The sequence below is a fragment of the Neovison vison genome, chromosome 4 (genome assembly GCF_020171115.1).
Source record: "Neovison vison isolate M4711 chromosome 4, ASM_NN_V1, whole genome shotgun sequence".
NCBI lineage: Eukaryota > Metazoa > Chordata > Mammalia > Carnivora > Mustelidae > Neogale > Neogale vison.
In genome coordinates this window covers 213,326,751-213,350,994 of record NC_058094.1, presented here as the reverse complement: position 1 = coordinate 213,350,994, position 24,244 = coordinate 213,326,751, and the positions used below count along the sequence as shown (strand labels likewise).

At 40.9% G+C, this 24,244-nt stretch overlaps 1 protein-coding gene across 2 annotated transcripts in view; it reads right to left on the bottom strand.

Moving 5' to 3' along the window:
- Positions 1-20,495, bottom strand: part of CALD1 (caldesmon 1) — a 184,190-nt gene extending 163,695 nt beyond the window's left edge. The window contains exon 1 of one of the 2 annotated variants that reach the window (XM_044246602.1): positions 20,265-20,495. The gene's annotated coding sequence lies outside the window, so the exon portion shown is untranslated. The remainder of the gene's footprint in view (positions 1-20,264) is intronic. The other variant, XM_044246605.1, reaches the window with a different exon arrangement.
- Positions 20,496-24,244: the final 3,749 nt, after the last annotated feature.

Genomic DNA, 24,244 nt, shown 5'->3' with positions numbered 1-24,244 from the left:
GACAATGCAGACACACTTTGATAAGTTTTAGGGAAAATTACCTCTAGCCTAGAATTCTATGCCCAGGCAATTAATCAATCAAGTAGAAGGTATATCACTGACACTTAAAAAATTGTGTCTCCTCTGCACACATGAGCAGGAAGCTCCTAGATGCTCTTCTCCACCAAAACAGAGGAATAAAGAAGGAGAAAGAGTGGCAACTAGGAAGCAGAGGATTCAAATTTCAGCCCACATGGAAAGGAAATTCCTTTCAATCCTAGGAAGGAAATTCCTAAGACAACTGAAGTGGATTTAGAATAGCTAGCCGTGCAACAAACCTAGAAAATTCCAAGATGTTTCAGGAAGGATATCTTTCAAGAAAAAAAATTGACAAACACCTGATGTATTTGACTGTATTGAAAAGGGCTCGACATTCACATAAGTGACAGAAAACTAAACTAAGCAGGTAAGAGAAATAGGATAATTATTTAATTATGATGGGAGGAAGGAAAAAGCAGAAGTGTAAGAAATTAAATGTAAAAAAAAATTAAATGTAATCACAGTATACTATGTGGTAAGCTAGAAGCAATATTTACACAGTCGTAATAATGTTGGAATGGTGAGAAACATGGTGTTCATTTCTGTAGTTTCTCTTCTGTCTCAAAGATCTATTTGTCTATTCTTATACCAATCCTGAACTGTCTTGATTACAGTGGCTTTATTAACGTTAGACCTTATTGATAACTTTCTACAACTGGAGATAAGGACTTAGCACTTTTATACTGTAGGTTATTTACATTTTCAAGTAATATGTTCAATATGTTTTGTAAAATAAATTCACTACTTAGCACCTAAAAATTCTGAAAAGCCAGGGAAAATAGTGTATTATCATAATTTTAAAAAATTAATAATTAGACCCATTGCTTTAAATTTGTTGTCTGAAGCTTTAAAAAATATATATTGAGCAAATTACTTGAAAACAGAACATCATTTAAAGTTAAGTTTATCCTATGTCTTGGCTTTTCAGACATCCTATCTATCATTAATCATAATAAACACAATGGATTTAGTTCATACAGCAAATGATAAAAAATCCCTCTGAACTATATTTAGAAATTTATATACATGATATTTATGAAAGATCCAGTTTAAAAGAATTACTTAGAAATGTTGAAAATAAAAGGTTTAAAATTTATCAAGTTAATAAGTAAAGATAGAAAGAAGATATAGCAACATTAATAGAAGACAAAGCAGAATTTGAGGTGAACTGAAAAGAATACTTTATCAGGAAGATTAGAAAAGCATGCACTTACATGTAAACAACATAGCCTTGAAACATTTGACTAATTTTAACAGCAATAATGACTAACTTTATAAGGAGAAATGGACAGATTCATAATGTTCTCCGGAGATACTGACATAATTTCCTTGGAAATTAACAGACTAAGAAAGTTTTAAAAATTCATAAGAATGTAAGAGATTTGAACAATACAATTAAACTAAATCAAAAGAGCTTTAAGCAAAAGAAAATTGTTGAAAGTGTTCATTTTTGTTTTATTGCGTAATTTAGGATAAAAGCACCCAGTCTTTTTAAAAATTCAAAACAGTATGTGATGCTAGTCACACTAACTAACCAGCAACATTTTTACTCTTACCATGTAGAATTTTTAAAAAATTCTCTTGTGTTTGTCAAAATGATCTGCATTTTACCAAATTAATCTCTTTTCATGACCTTGACTTTTGGACCATTTAAACAGGGTATTTGCCTCTTTAGTTTAACACATTCCACTCTTTTTTCATCTTTTCTCTTAGATTCTGCTTTTTTCTCAATCTTCTAGTCATTTGCATCCTCTTGGCCCCTCCTTTAGGATGTTGAGAGATTTTATAAATATTTATGAACTGTTCCTTGTCTTTCTTGATGAAGAAAAACACACAAACACCATTTCCATCTATTCACCAGCTCTTCCCTCTGTGTGCAAACTGGAACCACTTTGCCTGATCACTGTGACGGTCTTTGCTACCAAGTCTTTTATATATAGTTAAAGGTGCATTTTTTCACGCTGTGTCCCAAGCGAAGGAGGTGCTCTCTATATACCAGAAGGCCAATCCAAATGACACATGTTTGCTTTATCAACCTCTGTAAAAGTCTAGTGGTAATTTATATTGATTACATAATAAGAAACTCCATCCCTGGTACAACATGTTCTTTCAGCTGCAGAGCCGCACCTGTAGAAATGCTAACTCACATCTGGTTCCATAAATCTGTTCTTTCTGATCCTCTGGAGAGATATTTTTATGTAAACTGTATAGCTGCATGTGGAACAGGAAAGACCAAAGCAGATGGCTAAATCTAGTAACCATTTCCACCCCGAGCCTTGAGCTCTTACTCTCGTCCTTGACTTTGATGTCTTCCCGAGAGTTGACCCAACCGTTCAGATGATGAAAGGTGTCTCTTACCAGCTTCACTTATACTTAGATAACCAACTCAAAGGGCTGATATTGTTGCTTTTAGGAGGTGTTAAGGACTACCTCTGAGTCTAGAATATTAGTTTCATTCACTGATAAATGGATGCCTCCAATTATCTTTTATATGAAGTTATCGAGATACCAATATTTCTTCATATATTTTCATCCTTATATTCCACTGTACAAGTTATATCTGCACACAAAGCAACTTTAAAAACAAACCAACTATAATTAATCAGAAAAATTGGTTACCTTGAAGGCAACTCATTTGTAATTACTATTTGAACCAGATTTAGTTGTCCAAAAAGTGATTTGCCAGTAAAAGCACAACAAGAAAGTAACCTTGACCAAAAGGACAATAATGACTCTCATAAGGGCAAGTTATAAAGCCATGAATCCAAACAACAGAGTTAGAAGAGACCATATTTAATTCAACTCCTCCATTATAAGAAATCGTGTCCCAGAAGGCTGAGTCACCTGCCTGATGTCATCAAGTTACTCAAAGGCAGAAACTGAATTAAATGGATTCTTTTATATTATATGTTGCTAACTCGTATTTCAAAGAAAATCCGGAAGCTTAGTACATGGAAGGCTATGATATATTGAGATGATTTCTATAAGGCAAGCCCCTCCATAATTTATATTTTAGTAACATATTTTTCATGAGCTGTGTAATATTTTCAAGTTGTGAAAATCTACAGATTTCAAGATTTGGAGGGCACATGGATGAGGTCTTTTTTTTCCTCCGTCAGTGCCAAAGCTCTTACCAGTAACTGCGGTATGATACAACTGATGAGCAGAGTTTCAGCTGTTCGACGGCCAGCTAAACCCTGTCATGCTAATACTCTGGTTGAAAACTATAAAATGGCAGAAGTAGGTGCTGCTAGACATTCCCATCTGTTTGGGAAAGCCAGCCTCAGCGACCACAGCAACAGGGTTCCAGCATCTGGCATCCGTGTGGATCAGGCTGAGGAATCTGCTAACGGTCTCAAGGGAAGCAGACCAGAGAACAGAGGGGTCCCAGGTATTTCAGGTGGAAAGTCCTCAGGAGATTGCTGGTTAGCACATGTTGGAGAAAAGAGTTTGCTTATGCAATCTGCACTCAAGGATTACAAGTTCCATCAATATCTCCATAAAGTACATATTAAATTTTTACCATACTAAACATTATTCTGCTTTAAGGGACTTAAAAAAATAAATAAAGGACATTAGGCAAAGCCTAAGGCGATCCAAATAAAATGTGAAGTTGTGTTAATAATGCCATCGGTACCGTTTCATTAGTTGTGACAAATGTGCATAGTAATATTAACAACAGAGGAACCTCGGTGGGGGTGTAGCAGAACTCTGTAACAGCCTTGCAACTCTTCTGTAAATCCAACAACTATTCTAAAATTAAATTTTATTTTAAAAATAATAAAAATATACAATTTGACCCACCCATATGATTGCTTGTGCAAGCTTGGCCCCAAGCACTCTTGCTAGGATCAAATGTGCTTTTCTTCCACTCTTCCTCTTAGTTTCCTAGAGTATTTTTTAAACCTTAATACATCTGGCTATAGATATTATAATCATAGACATTACAAAGCATAGCACTTTCACATGCGTTATCTCATGTGTTAGAAATGTAAACGCTGATGAAAGACAATTTTAGTGAAGCTGAGAGTGACAGATCCTTTGGTTTCAGATAAAGCTTATAAAAAAACTTTTCTGGGGCTGCCTGGGTGGCTCAGTCAATTAACCATCTGCCTTCGGCTTAGGTCATGATCCCAATGTCCTGGCATCAAGTCCCACTTCGGGCTCCTTGCTCAGTGGGAAGTCTGCTTCTCCCTCTCCCACTCCCCCTGCTTGTGTTCCCTCTCTCGCTGTGTCTCTGTCAAATAAATAAATAAATAAATAAATAAAATTCTTCACCAAACAACAAAAAAAACAAAAAACTTTTCCGGGGGTGCCTGTGTGGCTTAGTTGGCTAAGGTCTATCTTCGGCTCAGGTCATGATCCCAGGGTCCTGGGATCAAGCTCTGCAGGGGCTCCCTCCTCAGCGGGGAGCTCCTTCTCCTTCTCCTTCTGCCTGCCACTCCCCCAGCTTGTGCTCTCTCTGTCTCGTGCTCTCTGACAAATAAATAAAAACTTAAAAGAAAAAAAAATTCAGGCTCACCCAACTTCCCACCCCCTGCCCCTTCAAAACCCTCAGATTGTTTTTCAGACTCCATAGTCTCTCATGGTTCATCTCCCCCTCGAGCCTGGTGGTGGGTATTATGGAAGGCACGTATTGCATGGAGCACTGGGTGTGGTGCATAAATAATGAATTCTGGTACACTGAAAATAAATTTAAAAAATTAAAAATTTAAAAAAAAAAAAAAAAACTTCTGGCTACACTAGAGATAAAGCTGAAAGCAGATGCTAATCTGTCCTAATGGTCCTCTTCCACCACCTTGGGGGTTCAAATGGTCTCAAACAAGATAACTGTCAATATTCCTTTTAAAGGCTAGGATGGAAAGGAATATGCTTGCCCCAGGTGCTAAAAACAAGTAAAGAAGGAAAGGTGGGAACTGGGGAGGAAGCAGCCCCAGAAAGAGTCAGATGAAGCCGACATGCATGGGGTAGTTTTTGGAAACCTCAAATTTTAAACTTCGAATCTAGAATTTCCTGTATGAACTCATAAGGTATACGACCTATGCCTTCCAAAACATCCAATTAGCAAAAATCTTCATATTTCAAGGAAAAATAAAAGAAAACCATGTCTTGGGGCACCTGGGTGGCTCAGGTGGGTTAAGCCTCTGCCTGCAGCTCAGGTCATGATCTCAGGGTCCTGGGATCGAGCCCCACATCGGGCTCTCTGCTCAGCAGGGAGCCTGCTTCCCCCTCTCTCTCTGTACCTGCCTCTCTGTCTACTTGTGATCTCTGTCTGTCAAATCAATAAATAAAATCTTAAAAAAAAAAAAAAAAAGAGAAAGAAAACCATGTCTTAAAGATCTTTTGCCACCTAAAATGCCTTTCCATTAAAGACCTCACTGCTCCCTACCTGGATGTTACAGAGAGGGGAAAAGACCATTGTCAGTTTATAAGTGGGAAGCCTGAGACGCAAAGAGTCTGTTCACAGTCACGCAGCTATCAGCTGTGGACTTGAGCCAGGAACTGGGGCTGCTTTTCTCTCAGACCACCACCTGGGATCTGAGGCCCCTGCAAAATGCAAGAGCCAAAATCCAAAGACTTAAACCTCATTGCAAATACTGTCAGAGACAAGAACTAGCAAGCTAGAAACTACCCCCAATAGAAAGAGTAACTGTTTTATTTTAACAGCATATCTGAGAACAGAAATATGGAAAAAGCATTAAACTTAAAAATAAGTCTTCACCTCCTACACTTCTCATTTCCTCAAACACAGGTGGGTCCCCAGTTCCAGGCTGGCTGATAATCACTCTGCCCAGTTTTAGGGCATTAGAGAGCTCCTCGGGTAGATTATTTCTGTTTCACCATTACTGTAACTGTATACCTACGCTGCAGAATGTGGTTGAAGTATTCTGATTTTTCCTTTTCTTACCATCAATCTTTTTAAGAAGACATATCTAAGCAACATGAGGCCACCATGTATATGGTGTATATATAAAGTATATGTAAAGTATATGGCTGCCAACAGCAGTAGAACATTTCCAATGGTATAAAGCTCAATGGGAGAAGAAATAAAAAATAGAAGAAGGAAAAGGAGGAAGAAAGGGAGGAGAAGGGAGGAGAAGAAGAGAGAAGGATGACAGGGGAGAGGATGGGGACGGTAGTCAGAAGAAAGGAAGGAAGGAAGGAAGGAGGAAACTTTAACAAAACCCTTATTTCCTTCCATAGAGCAACTCCTTTCACTGTTTTTTTCTTCATTCATTAATTTTTGAAAGAAAGAAAATTATGGTCAAAACCCTAAAATAAGGAAGCAAATAGCTAAAAAGGAGAATAGCTTTTTCCAGCTGACATAGTGCTATAAATGGCAAGTTTTTCAGATATCTGTGGATTGGAATGCAAGAGGAAAACGTCTCCCTTTCTCATTTCAGAGCTGAGAAAGAGGTTCAGACCTTCCTCGTGTGGCCTGAATTGGTAATGGAAGTGATTTTTCAGAATGAACCCTAAGTTGCATATGACCAAATCATAAAAAGAACTACACTTGAAAGGGACTTAGGTCAATGCTTATTCTTTCTGCCTTGAACTTTATTTCTACTTACGTTAAATCTATGGCAGGGCTACCAGGCCTTTGGTACACACTGCTTTAGATGAGAAAACAACCCTGATTACCAAAGGCAGGACAAAGGCAATGCACAGTTAGCTTAGATTCTCATTTTTTCCTCAAGTTTCAGGCCAGATATTTTCTTTTCTTTTTTCTTTTTCAGGCCATATATTTTCAACTATAATTGTATATAGGTACACATATCAGAAACTTATCCTGTAACATCCCATACATATACACAGCCTGTGTGTACACTGCTTGACACAGCTGCTTACATGGCATAGAGATTGCTCTAGTTTCTGGGCAAAGGTGCTGAACTGGTAGACGGTCCAGCAAGGGCTCATCTGAGACCCAAGGCAGCTTGGAACATTTGCTGGTGGTGTTGGCTGTGTGTGTATGGGTTCAGACAGGCAGGAAATCTGTCCTGCATGTTTAATGGCAGACAAAGTGGCCTCCCTGAGATGCAGTCAAGATTGTACCAAAATTAAAGGAGATAAGAGATCCCAAGGGAAGAGAAGAAGTGAGGAGGAGATAAAGGAAAATACAACTACATATTTTCTTGGGGTGGAAATAAAATGAAGAATCAGAACACAATTTTTTTTTTTTTTTAAGGTACAGAAACAGAAGGAGTGGTTGTGTAAAGCGAGGTCTGTGGAGCAGAAAGCTGCACGGTGGAGAGGATAACGGTCCGTCCCAGTTTGCCTGGGGCTGCCTCCATTTAGGACTGTTATTTTAGAGAAATTATTAATAGCTCCTCCTTTCCCTCTCAAAAGTGTCCTGGTTTGGATAATAAATGGCACTGTCACCCCCTTATCTACCACCTCTGGCCTAAGATAGGGTGTAGCCATAAATAAAACTGAAACTGGGAAACGGAACCATGAAGAGCTTTAAGGAAGGCGTAATGGCTAAAGAAGAGACGGGTTAGGGGACATGGTTATAACGAGTAGGTAATTTGTAATCAACTATGCCGAACACAGATCAACTTAGGAAGAATGTTGGGAGGAGAAGTATATAAAAACTTAAGGGTGAGAAGAGACAGAAGAAAACAAAGTAGACAAATGATTCAGAGCACAAATATGTGCTAGCTTCTAATATTTTCCCCTGTATGTGGGGATTCGTGGTTATGATTGGTGTTATAAAAATGACTGAAAATGGCCATCCCTGCCTTCTGCCCTATGCCGGCACACATGAAGTCCCACCCACTGCTGCTTACATTCACCAAGGGCTCTGTGTCTTAGATTCAGAGGTGCCTCAGCCAAGCCTTCCCACCAAGCCCCCTCCCTGACTTCTGATGGCTGCATACCAGACAGTCTGCCACCGTGGTTTCATGGGCTTCCACAGATAGGCCACAGTATGTGAAGCTGCATTTCAGTGCGTCATTTCAAAGACCTCTCTTGACTTTTTCCTGGATCAGAATTTCATATTGCAAAAGGCAGAAAGTAAATGTCAAGGGCAAGTTCAAAAGGCCAAGTGATTTCTAGCTAACCAATTCCTAGACCCAGAAGGAAAGCAACAAGGTCTTTGGCATTTAGAGGTTCAGAAAATATGCTGTATGGATTTCCATCACCATTTTGAACTGGAGCATGTTATGGCTTGAGTTGTCTCCCTCAAAATTCTCATATTGTAGTCCTAACTCCCATACATCGGAATGTGACCTTATTTGGAGAAAGGGTCTTTACAGAGGTAATCAAGTTAAAATGAGGTCATTAGAATGGGCCCTAATCCGATGTGACTGTTGTCTTTTAAGAGGAGGAAGTTCGGGTAGAGACACGGATACAAGGAGAATGCTATGTGAACATGAAGACAGCCATTTACCAGCCAAGGAGAGAGGCCTGGAACAGATCCTTCCATCAGAATTGTCAAAAGGAAGGACCAACACTGTCAACACCTTCCTGTTGGAATTCTAACCTCTAGAACTGTAAGACAGGAATTTCTGTTGCTTAAGCTATCTGGTTTGTGGTACTTTATTCCAGTAGCCCTTGGGAACTAATACCTCAGATGCAATCTGGTCAAAGATGGGAGCTAGGAGAAGCTGACCAGACTTTTTGTAGTTTCCTCAATTCCCTAAGAAGACTAAGTAATGCTTCTTTGACTTATGTAAAGGAGTGGGCACTCCCTGTGGCAAGACTGGACTGGCTGACCTTAGGAAATAATTTCAATTGCTCATGCCTCAGTTTCTCTCTCCAGGAAGCTGGATATCAGCCCTGTGTTCTGAAACCCCCACTATGACTGTTATTAAGAAAAAGGGTAATCACATGAATACTCTGAGTTTGAGGCACAAAGGTCAAACTTACATGGGAAGGCTTACTAAGAAATACTATCTCTGAGAACAACTGGAAGGGTGAGTAGACTCTAACTTCTGGAGTCAACTTGTGCAGAGAGGTACAGTCCCTGACTTCCTTCCTGAGCGTCACAGAACCAGCTCTGTCTTGGCCTTTTGAATATCTAAATTTGACAATCAAAAGCTAAAGTAACTCATATATTCGGACAAAGAATTTTCATCTTTCAGCACATAATTCCAGAATATTTCCCCTGAATCAAGGAAAAGGGTATAACCTGCTTGTTAAACTATCTCTGCTACCAAGAAAGGAAAACACAAAAGTAGTTCAGCAGGCCTTTTTTTTTTTTTTTTTAAACAGCTATAGGCCTAGATTCTCATCCTGTCTCTCACTTGAATTATCTGTTGAGTCAGTAGTGAAAGAAGTGGTGTTTAGCCCTGCTTCCTTATATGGCAGGGAACGACAATGTGCTTGTCTATTTGAACTGCAGTGTGGCTCCCTGACAAATTATAATGATTGGTTATGGAAACCTCCTGCTCTGGTTTCCATCGTATTTCTGGGGAAAGACACAGAACAGACAGCTGGAGGGAAATGGAAAGGGCTGGACTCAGGGAGTGGCACTGACTCTGGCTCTGCTATTTGCCAGTGGTGTGACTTTGGGCAAGTTCTTTAATTTACTTGACTGCCCTGAGACAGTCATCTTCAACTAGAATGGCGCCTGCCACACAGCAAGTAAATTAGCTAGCTTATCTTCTTACCCATCTTAACCTACAAGGGGTTGGGATAACTACACATCCATTTCAATTCACTGTCCCTCCCAAATTCAGCATTTTTTTCTCCAGGGAAGTCTCAATCTTCTCTGCTCGCTGTATCTCATTCTCTCTTCTCTCTTTTTTTCCTCCTCTGTTTCCCTCTCTCATTCCAGGTTAAAAAACAAAACAAAACAAAAAAAAAACTTAAAACCTACAAAATGACCCAGCTTCAGGAATAATAAACCCCTTCAGCCATACCAGATAAAGATGATCTAGAATGTTAAAGTCAGCGCACATCCAATGACAAGGGCAGGGGAGAAGACTTTTGTGATTGAAAGGGGGTGGTGGAGGTCATCTGCTTCCGCAAAGCAGGGCTGTGTGCTCCAGAGACAGACAGATCTGGTTACAAAGCGCTCACGCTGACCTGAACGGGGTTTCCTGTAACTACTGTCTACTGGTCCTAGTCCCACCTCAGGAGGAATCTGACATGGAAGAAGGTGGCTTTTTGCTCCATCTACATCATGGCCATGGAGGATCCAGGCTGGGAGAATGCAGCCCGGGCATGAGGACGAATGGGAGTGCACACCTACAGATAGCCTCACTGGTATCGCAGCTGAGAGCTGATGATTTTTAATTCAGTGCCAGCGTGTGCAAAGCAGTTTAGAAACATTACCTCTAATCCTTATAATAACTATTAAGTGGAGGAATAATAATCGCCCTTTTATAGGCAAAGAAACAGGCCAGGAAATAGTCAATTTGAGATTCAAACTCAAGTCTTCCATATTCCAAAGTGTATTCTCAAATGGGTCACAGCTGCAGAGCCACACACAAACCGGGGGCTCCATCGCTGGAGTAATTAGCAATAGGCAGCACAACGTGATGGCTGAGCATGTGGACTATGGAGCCAAGTTACCTGGGTTTGAATCCTGGCTCTGCCACTTTCCTAGCTTTGTGACCTTGGATATGTCACTTAATGAATCGTAACTCAATTTCCTCATCTGGAAATTTGGTTGTTGTATGGAGATTACTTGTTTGATTTTTATCTAGTAAACATCTAGATGCTACTTAGCACGTGCCAGGGCACTGTCGTAAGTGCTCAGTAATAATATAATTAGAGAAGAATCAATGAGCTCAGACATGAATACTGGCTTCAGCTTTCTTACCAAGAAGAAATAAATTATGGACATTTATTTCTTTACTCATTTAATTCTCTACTATGTGTGGGGTGAGGCCCTTTTTTAGTTTCAATTCATGGCACTGAAAATCCCCAAATCCCTGATTCATGGCACTTATGGTCTAGAGCATAATAAATAACCAACACATAAACAAATAAATATACAATCATAAGCAAACATTATGAATATGCATGCAACAAAATAACAAATGTATTCTGATTGGCTCTCCTATGTTGAGGCTGAATTTATCAACTTGATACCTTAGGTGTGCTAGGAAATGTTTCACAACAAGCTCTGGGATGTAGGGAAGGGGATGAGGAGTCTGATTTGCAGCATATGTTAATTTCAGTGGTACACCTCACACAGACACAATAAATGTAACTAACCTCCAGAGCACAGATAATAATTAAACATAAGGAAATAATTAGGAAGGAAGGAATTTTGAGGATTTATTAGCTGGGTTTTTAATATAATTGTCAGTTGATATAGTTTAATTTCTAATAATGACTATGTTTAACCACCAGTTCTCAAAATCTTAAAAATTAAAATTTTGGCTTTTGGGAGCTAGGAGGAACTGGCTTCCCACACTATGGTGTTGGGTGCATGGAGTGGGGACAGTGTGAGGTCATTATGCGTGTGGGTCCTAATCTACTTCCTTTTTAGCTGCTCTTCTCCAGCAAGTGCTCCTTCATGCACACAGTGGAAGCACTGCTCTGTAAACTAAACAGCATCTGTACAAATAAGTAGCAGTTCTGGCATTCTTACCGCATCACGTTACTCAGGCAGAGATGCTTTTAGCTCTATAGTCCTCAGTGAATATAATTTATGTAATTGCTGCCCTGAATATGGTTGCTTCTTCTGTGCAGGTTACATCTTCAGGATGTAACTCCTGACTAGGAGAAAGACCCTAGAGATGGATTTTCAGTTCTGCAGAAGCGTTCACCCGAGGCCTCTTGTCTCGGAGGGCTCACGTGCTTCTGTAAGGGCCATCCCTGTAAACATCTAAGCCAGAGGCTATGAAGGCCCTGGCCTCAGAGAGATGTAAGGTGAGGGGGAGGAAGCTTTTCCCCACTTCTGCTCAGGATTTGCACATTCCTTACCCCAAGGCTGAGAACAGAAAAAAAAGTCTTCTGCCTTTCCTGGTAAATTAAATACCTAAAGTAACATAAACAAACATCCTAAAGACAGAAATACTTAAAAAAGAACATTTTTCCTCAATTCACCCCTCCCTCAAAGCCTAAATTTTACTTAGTAATGGTGGCTGGAACAGGAAGTGGAAATACCATGAGAAATTTTATTCTTGCCACATTTCCAATGCTTTACAAAAGCAAACACTGGAAATCTCATCAGACAGCCTGACCTTACAGGGTTGATAGCTTTGCGCCCAAACTAAAAGAGTATGGGAAGCTGAAGGAATTTTCAGATAAATATTCTAGACTCTTCGGGAAAACTGATTTTTTGGAACATACAGCTATAACTTTCAGAAATAAATTACTCAAAACTACACAACTACACTTCTGAGGAGTAAGTTACTCCATATATCTAACTATAAATTATTTTAAACATAGATGTATAGAACTGAGCCAGGACATTTTAGCAGAATCACCAGAGAGTTTTGCTTTGTTTTGTTTTTACAAACTACAGATGCTGGACCTTGCCCTAGACCTACTGGATCATAATCTCCAGAGGATGGGACTCAGGGATTTATGTTTTCAAAAAGCCCTACAATTGATCCTGATTAAGACACTGGCTAAGATCTACTGGACTACAGATTATAGGTAAACTGTTCTGTACTGTAAAGCTGAAATCCCGGAAGTGTTAACATGGGACTTTCTCTCTTGCCTCTTCCAGGAGAAGCAATCTAGCGGACCGAAACCAGCAACAGCATGGGACTTAGGCGCTGTGTGTCCCAGAACCACCTTTGCCACTAATTAACCGGAAGACCTTGGTCAAGTCACTTGTTTTGTTCTTTCATTCAACAGACATTAGGCTTCTGCGATGTGCCAGGAACTGAGTATATGTTAATTAAAAAAAGAAGCTGTTTTCTGCCCTTATGAATCTTACTGACATTAATCAGAGACGTACAAATGTGTGTATAATTTTACTTGGTATGGCCAGGCTTTAGTCTCTTGCCTGGAAAATGAAAAATCACTAGTTCTTTTTTTTTTTAAAAGAATTTCTTATTAAATCCTAAATTTCTTGTCCCAGCTTCCTTATAATAAAATTATATGTTTTAAGTCCACTGACTGAGAAAATACAATACCAAAAGCTACTATGACTTCAATAACTATTTTAACTAAATTAACATTTTATCATCATAATGCATCTATATAATTAGAAAAATAGTAGCATGTATTGTGTAAGATCTATTATTTACTCAGTTTGTCAAAACCATTTGCTGCATATAGGGATTTGTTTACTTCTTGCAATAATTCTTCGTCTTCCCCAAGATTCAAAGTGCAGAGGTTAGGAACCTACAGACTACATCAATGGTGTGAAATACATAGTACCTGAGTAGCAATGTCCCTTTTCTTCCGCACCAGACATCACTGTCATGACAGCATTTGTTGCCCCCACCGAGCTTGGGACTCAGCCTCAGAATCCTTCTCAACACATTGTTTCACAAACAACTGGCAAACAGATGAAAAATGATTTGTGCTCCCTGGGCTAAATGCCTCCTAAGACCCTGCCCAGCTTTAAAAATAGAGGATACATGTATTTAGTTCTGCTATCTTGAGAAATACGCATGCTTTCTCCTCTTTCTATATAAAAGTACTCCAAATATCTGAAGACATCCACGTGGCCCCAATTTTCATTCTTTTGGGATTAGATCCCTTATCTATTCCTCATCTTTTGTTCTCCTGACCCTCTCTGGTCCTTGACACTCATTCCTGGATGCATATTGTGAATGCTTCTATGAAGAACAAGCCCAGAGTAGAGCATATTGTTTTGTTTTATTTCATTTTACTTCCCATGACAGACATCGAGACAGGTGTTCAGTGAATGAAAGATTACACTACAAACTCTGTAGAGAACTGAAACTTTCACTGATTGGGTACATAGCTTTTTTGCACTAAGTTTATGAAGTACTGTAAGTTACATTGAGATGTAATAATTTTTATTTATTACAATTATTAAATCATTATTTATTGAATTTTAAAGATTGCTTTAGTTTGGGAGGAGCCATAGCACACCTATGACTCATACGATGTTTCTTGCCAACAACAACACTTAAGTGTTTTTCTTTAGAATCTGTCTCAAATGGATAATTCTATCTTTTCAATTACCAGTGCTGCAAGCTTCCAAGCTAACCTCCCTTAAGACTGGTTCATTGGGCAATGCCAAAGTGGTCATCAAGTACTGTATGACCCTGACATTAAGCGCTTGCCTCTCTAGGAATCCAGTCACATAAAAATTGGAATGACATACATTGATAGCTGTTGGACATTTCAGCTAATTTGCCTTCCATGCCTAACTTTCTCTTCTAACTAAAATTGCCCACTGGGCTGTTTCCCCACCCCCCCCCAGGGGTGATGGTGACTACTGCTGTCAGGCCCACCCATAATTCACCCATGAGCATGCCAGTAACCTCTGATAGCCTCCTGCTAGGGGATTTGCCAAAGATAATAGTTATCAGCTGAACCACTCAGGTCTCCTCTCTCAGAATTTGACCAGGAAGCACAGAGGGAACTTTCCAGTCTGTAGGACAGCAGAAAGGAGCAGTCACATGTGCTGCAGCTGAGTCACATTCACAGAAGCACATAGACCTCTGCTGAGATACTTGGACCCACCTTGATTCCAACCCTGTTCTCTATGGATCCTGGTCTAATTGTGGCTTCTGTTCTTGGATTCCCTTGTGATTCCATCCCTTTATTGTTCCATAAGTATCTTTTTTTAAGATACATTTATTTGAGAGAGAGAGAGAGCACACACATGCGTGCACACATGCACATGCGTGTCCACGTGGGGGAGGAGCAGAGGGAAAGAATCTTCAAGCAGACTCCTCACTGAGAACGAGCCCAAGGTGGGGCTCGATCTTCCAACCCATGAGATCACGGCAGAGCCAAAACCAAGAAATGGATGTTTAACCGACTGAGTCACCCAGGTGCCCTCCATATGTATCTTATACTCCTGTCCTTTTACTTGAGCTATCACCGCCTATTAACATAGGTCTATCCGCTCTGAACACGCTGCCAGGTGTTCTCACCCATGTTACAATACCTGCCTACACACTGCCTTGCTAAACAGGCTTTTGGTTTCTAAACCTCTGCCTGCCTTTTGATTTTTACTGTTTTTCTTTTACTTACCTGGCTGTGATTCACAGGTCAGTCCATTGTTGTACTTTATATCTATTCTGGCTTAGCCCTCCTGACCCCAGGGGAACTAATGTCCTTGATGTTTCTGGCCCTTGGACCCCTTGGGCACTCTTCCCTGGTCCTGCCCATCTTCAGCACATTGGTAAATCTGCCTCCTTCCCCAGGTTGAGACAAGCGAGAGGGAATGTTACATGTGGGTGTCAAAGGAACTAATTATATATTCCTACTTAATATGTCCCTCTCCAAGTAAGATGATTTCCTTACAGCCAAGTATTTTCATCCGTATAGTCACAAAACAATGCCAGAAGTCTCAGGAAGTGATTAAAAAGCAATTTATCTTGAAGTTCTCCATCACTGAAATATAATATACATATTCATGTAAAATACCTCCTCCAAATACTTTCCTTCAATTTTTCCCTGACTGGTACCTAGCAATCCTTTTTACTTTTTTTTTAAGATTTTATTTATTTATTTGACACAGAGAGAGGGGGGTGAGGAGCAGGCTCCCCGCCAAGCAGAGTCCAATGCAGGGCTCGATCCCAGGACCCTGAGATCAGGACCTGAGCCAAAGGCAGAGGCTTAACCCACTGAGGCACCCAGGAGTCCCTAGTGATCCTTTTCGTAAGCTCGGGGTGCTCTCTCAGCACATGCTTGGCAGCAGCCCCGACAGGCTCCCCACAGAAAACTACTTCTCTAGAGATGATCTTCTTTTCTTTGTAATGGGGGAATCATGTGAAATCAGCTTTTATGTCTGTGTATTCACACCATCCTTTCTTCCCTCAGAAAATCTGGGAAACAAGGAAGGACACCTCCACTCTGTTCTGATCCCATCCACCCTTGGCTCCAATGGAAATCAAGACTTTTTCTCACTCCCCACCCCAACCTTCCCCGCTCAAGCTTTCTCACCTGTCAATCACAAAAGGCGGGTTCACAAGGGACCATAAGGGTTTAGAGGTTTCATCAGATTTCAAAGGCATTCACAGCAACCGCAACGCAGGGACAAACAAGTGACATGGCTGCTCCACTACCTCTCCTGCCTGCGCCCAGCCAGCCTCTTCTTCCTGCCCTCCTCCCACACTCAACTCACTGCCAGCCAACTGGGAGAGTGGGGGTGACAGGCAGAGTGATTCTCTTTCCACAGAAAGCGCTCCAACATCAACTCTGTCTGCTCTAACTGCCCCCTCCCCCGCCTGAAAAAAGGGAAGAGGCTTTCCCCGATCTTGAACATAACCGGGCGTGACCCTCCTGCTATTCTCTGGGCTTCACCCTAAAGCTGGGACACTGCAGACTGTCTGTGTTGCATCAGGAAAGCCCTTGTTTGGGCTGGGGGTCAGGAGCCAGGGGAGCTGGTAGAGATAAAGGAGTGGGGGTAGGGAAGTTAGGGAGGCCACCAAGGATCAGTCCCAGGAGAGCCAGCTGGGATACTAAAGATTGAGGGAAACAGGGAGCAGGGGGTGGGGGTGGGGACTCGATCCCTGGAGCAGTCTGGTCTCAATACCAACAGGAACCACAGCCAGGTGCTCCTGATTACCTCACCCTCTCTACAAGGCCCAGGCTTGACACGCTGGGATTAGTTCCATGCTTTTGGCTGGAGGCAGAGAAGCTGCCTCATTTACTAAGGCCTTTCTGTTGTCAGCACCTTGTCACTGGTCTTCCACTCAACTGGATCTTCAGATTTCCTGGTTCCTGGATATGGCCTTGTACCACCGATAACCCATCTCATTCTGCCTCCTGATATGTGTTCTCCTGGTCTCTGATCACCAGAGCTAAAGTTCAGATAACAGTGGGGTGGACCAGTATTCCCAGGACTCAGAGCTCAGGGTTCTAGAAAGAACTAGATTCAGAAGGTACCACTCAAGGGTCCTCAAGTATGAGGAAGGAGGTAATATAAACAGGGTAATATGATAATCAGGGATACTAGGTATGAAGTGGAGGATACAGTCAAGATGAGCTTAATGTCCAGAGGCCTCAAATTGGAGTATACAGCCTATATAAAAGAGGGGCAAACAGCCTCATCTCATTTGGGCATTTTAACCACTATGGGAGGTAGAAGAAGCGTCATTATGCCCATTCCATCCATGAGGTCAAGGAATTGATGGCTTCCTCAAAGGTCCTAGCTATCTGAACAGAGGAACGAGTGCTGGGACTGAGCTCTCTTAGCGGTGCTCCTGAGTTTAGCCCAAGCTACAAGTACCTCTTTAAATTACCAAAGGAATCAGAACCTATGGGCATCTCTCTAATGACAAACTTGGATTAGCACGAAAGATGAAGGACTTTCAATAAGGATCTCATGGTTCTATTTTCAGGCTCTGAGAGAATTTACCCAGAAAACTCTTCTAAAGTCTAAAAATTCTTTGGCAGCATCTAACCTCCTCCTTGGGCCTACCATGCTATTTGCATACCACTTTGTCAGCACTTTCCCCGTCCCGCACCATGGGCTCACCCCACCACATTTCCAAGGTATGTGACAGACTGCAGACAGGTGGGGACTGAGCTAATTTCTTTACATGCCTGTCTCTACGTCACTTTTCTGTCTTGCTGAAGAATCACTGATGAGCAGCCCTGCTGCCATGAGGCTACCATGAGGGTGTCTCCATGACAGCTACACGTGCGTTTTTTCTGTTTGTTTTTACTGGGCAAAGGGAGGGAGGGAATCTCGAGCATGCTCCATGCCCAGTGCAGAGCCTGACGCAGAGCTTGACCCCACAACCCTGAGATTATGACCTGAGCCAAAAATCAAGAGTCAGATGCTTAACTGACTAAGCCACCCACACACCCCAACTATATGTGTTTTTAAGAAAAGGCCTACCGAGGTGATTTGGGGGCTTATCAGGCCACAGAACACCCAGGCTGCACTCAGCACCAACCTATTCCCTCTGCCAAAAAGCAGGAAATCCTCAGGCCTGTAATAGGAGCCAATCAGAATCGTTAATAGCCTGAGCACCAGGTGTGCTTTTATGCATCCCATGTAAATCCCTTAAGCTGCAGTTTGAGCCTGGTTCTCCTCTTAACTTTAATGGAAGAATTGAATATTTCTTTACACAGTTTTTTGATCTGAATTATTTAATTTATTCTATTTATCCATTGGTTTTGAACCAGTGGAAACAACCAAGCCTGTCACCTATGGATCTATCTACTGTACATCCCTTGTGTATACTGAGATCCGTTTTTTATTAGTGACTTGTTATTCTAGACTCTTGCCGTTGTATTTCTTTATTAAATGATTTTATTAAAATGAAAGTTTTTGCACAGCAGTTTCATCAATCTCCATTTACCTCCCCAATTGGTGAGATGTGCTCTAGCTAACATTCAGCTGGAGGAAAGTAGCACAGACAGCTGCCCAAAGCTCAATATAAAGTAAAATAGCAAATCCCCCTGCTCCAGCACATCAGTACAGACAGCACAACACTTATGTTGAAAAATGTGTTTTTGTGGTTGTTGGGGGATGGGGCGCGCACAAAGAAGAGAGGGGAGGGTGGTGGCAGCAAAGTTTGAACTTTCAGGGATTTGGAGATGTTGGTTTCAAAATGGAATTTATCCTCAAATCCCAAGATTATAGATTTCCTTCCAAACTGCATTCCCTACATGGTTTAGAGAACAGTTGAAAAAGAAATTGCTCTCCATATTTTGATTGACATTAAAAACACTGTGAAAATAGTTTGGAACTTGATCTCTTTGAGGGAAGGACCATAATCAAACTATAGCTTTCACTTGCAGCCCTTTCTCCCACACTTACTCAGAACTGTTCCAGGAAAAGAAATTCACAGGGAACTCTGTTCTCATATATCACTTCTAGGAGGGGAGAGAGGCATTCTCAAGAAAATTATCCCCAAATTTCTAAATACAAAGAGAAATAAATTATTTAATGAATCTCAACACAAAACCACCTTACTTGGCAGAAAGAAAATCAAATTCAGTCCTTTGGAGCTGAAAACCTTTAATATCCAAGTTTATTTAAAAATTATCAGACTTGCCCTCCTTGCCACATACCACCTCGTCTTCACTTAAGCTCTAGCCATACACGTCTGGTTTTGCCAAACACATTAGAAAGATTTTACTGTTCCAGTTTACAAGTCCATCTGCACAGCCCTGTTAACAGAAGGGATCTATGAATACCAACTACTTTGTTCTCATCCACTTTTTCTGACCATGTATTACCATAGCACTAAAATTCCCCCACCCTTTACAATCAGCTCTTTCTAAAAGGAATTCCAGGCTACTACCAACTAGCTGCCTTGTACTACTGTTTAAGATGCCCAAATATGTCTGACTATGTTGAAATGAAAGACTGCTTCCTCTCTTTCTGGAAAACGACATCTTTTCACATTCTCTAGTCACAGGCACACTTTCAAACAGAAAATAAGATTTCTAAAGGAACAGTTTGGTAGGATGTTAGATGCAATTTCTAAAAACACACCCACTAGCACATGCATTCTCTCATTATTAGGTTTTATAGGAAACAGATCGTGGTAGGCATCTTCCTGTCTTGGCAAGTATCAGATCAGTTACGTTAACCCAGCTGGTGCTAAACACTCTTTCCACCTCTGAACTTATTTCCTTGCAGCTCTAGAAGTCCAGCCTTAAAAACTGGTAGCAGCACAATATGCAAATGGCTTTGGTTAAAAACCATTACTTTTTGGTTTCTCATTAACCTAAAAACTTGTTTTTAAAGTAAAACCTCTTTAGATGCCTGGGAATAAAAGATGCAGGAGAGACCACCGGTGTGGGCAGACCGGCACGGCCCGCCTGCTGACCCTGGCCTGGGGCTCTCAGGTAGAATTCCCGTGGCACTCCTAAACAAAGGCTTCCCTTACCAAGGTTGCCTGTGGTCCCTGAGTATAGGTCTCTATGTCTCTATGTGATCTCTCCTCCCGTCCCAACTCCAAGAACAGAACTTGAAATCTCATCCTGTTTGTCTTCCGGGAACATCTGCAGGGCAGCAAAGCCCAGTCTGGCTCTGCGAATCTGCATGGTTTATTGGCTTTTACAATCTTGCATCTCCGGCTACCTTAAGCAGGAATGTTGACTGAAACCCACAGAAAGCCCCCAGACTCTCTGAAGAGATTAAAAGAAAGCCCTCTGTGGCTTACCTCGCAGGCTGCAACTTCTTCCTGGGGACTAAGTCCGAAAGGAAGGACTGATTTCTCTAGCAGGAGCACAGCAAGAGGGCAGCCAGGCAGGCAGCCTAATACACACTGCTCTATTCAATAAAACTCCAGACCGCCCTTCCTTAGCCCCTCCCAGAAGTCCGTGCTAAGTGAACACATATCCCCTATGTTTACAGTCGGCAGTCGGTGGTATGCATTGTCCTGTAGTTTCTCTACCAGGGCAGCCAATGACGACACCCGGGCCGAGGTGGATGCAGCCTGCCTGTGGAGATGCCTGTCATTCCCTAGGCATGCTCAGGAAATCACTCATCAGAAAAACCAAGACCTAAAAAGCTCTGAAGCTGCGTGCAGGCTGCCAAAACCAGCCAGCTACATGCCCTTTTTTGGTTATCCTGAGCAGGGCCTCTGGAAGTGAATCCATTGTCAGGAACAATCATAAGAAATGTTAATCTTGGAGAAAGAGGCTGTCTTGTAGAACGCAAATGTAACTTTAAAAAGAAAGCACAGTCTATGAAACCAAAAGTTAACAGTCCGTGAGTTTAGTGGGGCGGGGGTGGGGAAGGCTTTTTGATTGAGGGAGCTCTAATAGCATATTTCCTTCAAAAGCAGTTGTGGATACAAAATTAAATTAAATTGTTATATGCTTTTAAACCCTACAATGGCCAGGACCCAGGTCTGGTGTACGGACTAAATTCTAACCTGAGAAAGGCACAGCCCCTTAGAAATATGTCTACACGTGTTATAAAAACAACTGACAAAAAGAGCTTAGGTCTTTTTTAGTAGGTAATGTTTTCCAGAATAAGTGTAGTGCCAGAAACTCAGCTAGGCAGGGTCCTACAGGCTTTGCTATCGTCATTGGTTTTCCGCATCACCTCCCTTTCTACCTCCCCTTTGTTTCCTTGGATTTGGCAACAGGGAGACATGGCTAGCAACTGTGCCCAACAGAGAGGGTGTGAAGAGACCCAGGCCCTCCTTTGAGACTGGTGTAGACAATGCACATGCCCACAGAGATGGCACCACCGTTCTAGCGACTTCTCCAAAGTGCTCCAACCAAGTCTTCATTGACAGGATGTGTGTTATGAGAGGGTCAGATTTAGGAGATGCTGAATTAGAATGAAATTCACTGGGCCACACGCGCATACAATCTGTGGTCTTGTACTTTTCGATAAAGAATTCACTCAATTAGTCAATCAGTATTTAATTCAACAGCAACAACAACAAAAAATTTGTCAGGCCAGGAGCAAGGTGTCAGATTTCTGTCTCATTGTTGCTATGTGTTTGGCAACTGTTTCACCACTGACCAAGAAGACTTTAAAAAACATTTTCTCTGGCTAGCTACAGTCCACAAGCTTGGTCTCCAAAAACCGTAGGTTTTACCATATAACCCTTTACTTATTTATGAAGATCTGACTTAAAAATGATCTCTACTTAGGAAAAAGTCCCTGCCCTTTGTGCCTCATAGAAGACTTGGGGAATCACTAGTCCACATGGGTGGTTTTCTTCTTCAGCCATCCAGCATTAATTAGTGAGCTACCCAGAGGCATCTATTTCAAACCTATGCACATCTCTTTCTTGGGAAGGCTGCCTATCCTCTCTTCCCAACTGCTGCTGCAGCACAGCCTAAAAAAGCTACAGAGGAGGCTGCCAGGCCGAGTGAGAGGTGAGCTTCGGGCATCCCAAGTTGGAACTCAGAATGCACTTTCCCAGGGAAACAGAATAAATAATGGCTGGTGGGAATAGCACAGTCAATGTAGCATTTTAAGGACTCTGTGGCTCAACCAGGCATTTGTGGAGCACCACCGTTTATAAAATTGTTCCTATGGGAAAATGTTTTCTGATCTCAAATGAATGATTTGGAAATAAACTTTGGGAACACAACCAGTTTTGCTCCAGGGGTTGTCCCATATCTGGACAGGTTGTGCAGACAGAAGAACAGTTCCCTGTCTGGTAAACTGCTGAGTCTGGAGATGCTGTAGTGCAGACTTCAATGACTTCTGAAACCAACTCAGTTGGTGACGCCTGTGCAAAGATATGACCTGTATCCAGAGATGTTTGGGACCTGTGATCTCTAGACCCTATGGACTATGACTCAGTGAGGCCTGTTTTAATGCACTGTCTTCCATGGCCACTGCTGATTCAATCCTAAGCCACATTCTTCCCGCTTGTGTGAGTAATGCCTTTTGGTTAAACAGCATCAGGGCATAATGTGCAATCTATGAATAAAATAAGTACCAGCTTTCCAGGGGAAAGAAAAGTTACACTACAAATGGGGAAAATATTATCAGCAGGAAACATAGAAAGGACATGCATTTTCCATGGTTTTTAGAAGATAAATAGCTAAATATTTTGGGGTTCTGGCTTTAGAAAAAAGAAGTATGCTTCCCTAGATAAATTATGAATACCTCATACTCAGGGTATAGTGGAAGAGCAACCTATTCAGCCTTTTTTATGCATTTGAAAATGGACACTGTGGAAGAACCATATGGCTGGAAGGGTAATTTAACAAATTTCATCAGAAAAAAGAAAGAAAAAAACACATTGCCAATCTCTACCATGGGAAACTTCACTTTCACAGTATTTACTTTTTCCAGAAGTCATCTGTAAACAACACTAAAAATACACAGGATTTAGACAGGAAATTTTTGTGGAATCTATTTCCTACTTAGACCATCCCAGATAAAGAACAGCTTGTCTAGCATACGATATATCTACCTAATCAAACCATAACAACTCAAAAGAGACATTTGGAAATATCTAAATGATTCATTGTATTTTTTCAGTTCCAAATGAGTATTTGCAACCACGCAGATCAGTAGTGGGCAATTAAATTTCATTTGTAAGTCAGTTGTGAAAAGTAAAAGCAGGCCACACCTTTTTTTCATTCAAAATTAAAATCACGTCATTTAATACCACAGAGAACATACATTTTTCCAGCTTAAAATATGTTTTATTGAATAAAACAAATCTTTTGAACATTTTAAAAGGCAGCAAAATCCACCCCCCCTCCACACACATCTTCTTTTACTCAAATGAAGTATTTCCAGAAACTCAAGCTTAGAAAACAATAAGATCAGAGTGGTAAATTTTGATACCAAAACTGGACAACAAGGACAGCACAAAAAGAAGGGAATTGTACTAAGTGTATTTATGATCCTAGCTGAGAACAATTAGCACGCTGAATCCAACAAATATAAAACAAGACACGCTCAATGCAGAGATGGTCAAAACCTAAAAATCCAGCGACATATTATTCAATGTTGGCAATTTAAAAGTCAAGAGAAAAAAGTAAAAAAAAAAAAAGAGAAAAACTGTTTCAATATATCAAAAATAATACTTGGTAAAATCAGCAATCACATATGGTGGGGGGGGAGAAGCTCTTGAAAAACCAGCAACAGACGCTTTCCAAACATATACAAAGAGAGCTTTACCATAAAGCTATAGAAAACATCATCTTAATGGTGAAACGGTAAAAAGTATTCCCACTATAATCAACAAAAAGGCAAGGATGCCTACCATCTCTTCTACAATTAAAAAAAGGGGGGGGGGCAGAGGTCCTAACCAAGACAAAGAAAAAGAAAAAGAAGAAACAAGAACTATTGGAATTAAAAAGAAAACAAATGTCTTTATTGCTATGATATGATCATGTGGGTAAAAAGTTCGAGTGAATCAACAAATATATTAGAATTAATAAAGGAGTTTAGCAAGATTATTGGAATCAAGTTCGGTATGCAAAACTCTGGAGTTCCTGTAACCAGCTGTCTCTAATTTTAAAATATAATGGAAAATAGATGATTCATATTAATAACAAAGTGTGCATTACTTGGGAATAAATGTAACACAATAGTGAAAGAAAACTGCAGAGCTGGATTTAGGACATAAAAGGTCTGCATAAATGATGAAATATGTCACTTTTACCAATGGCAAACATCAAAATTATGAAGATGTAAATTCTCCATTAATTA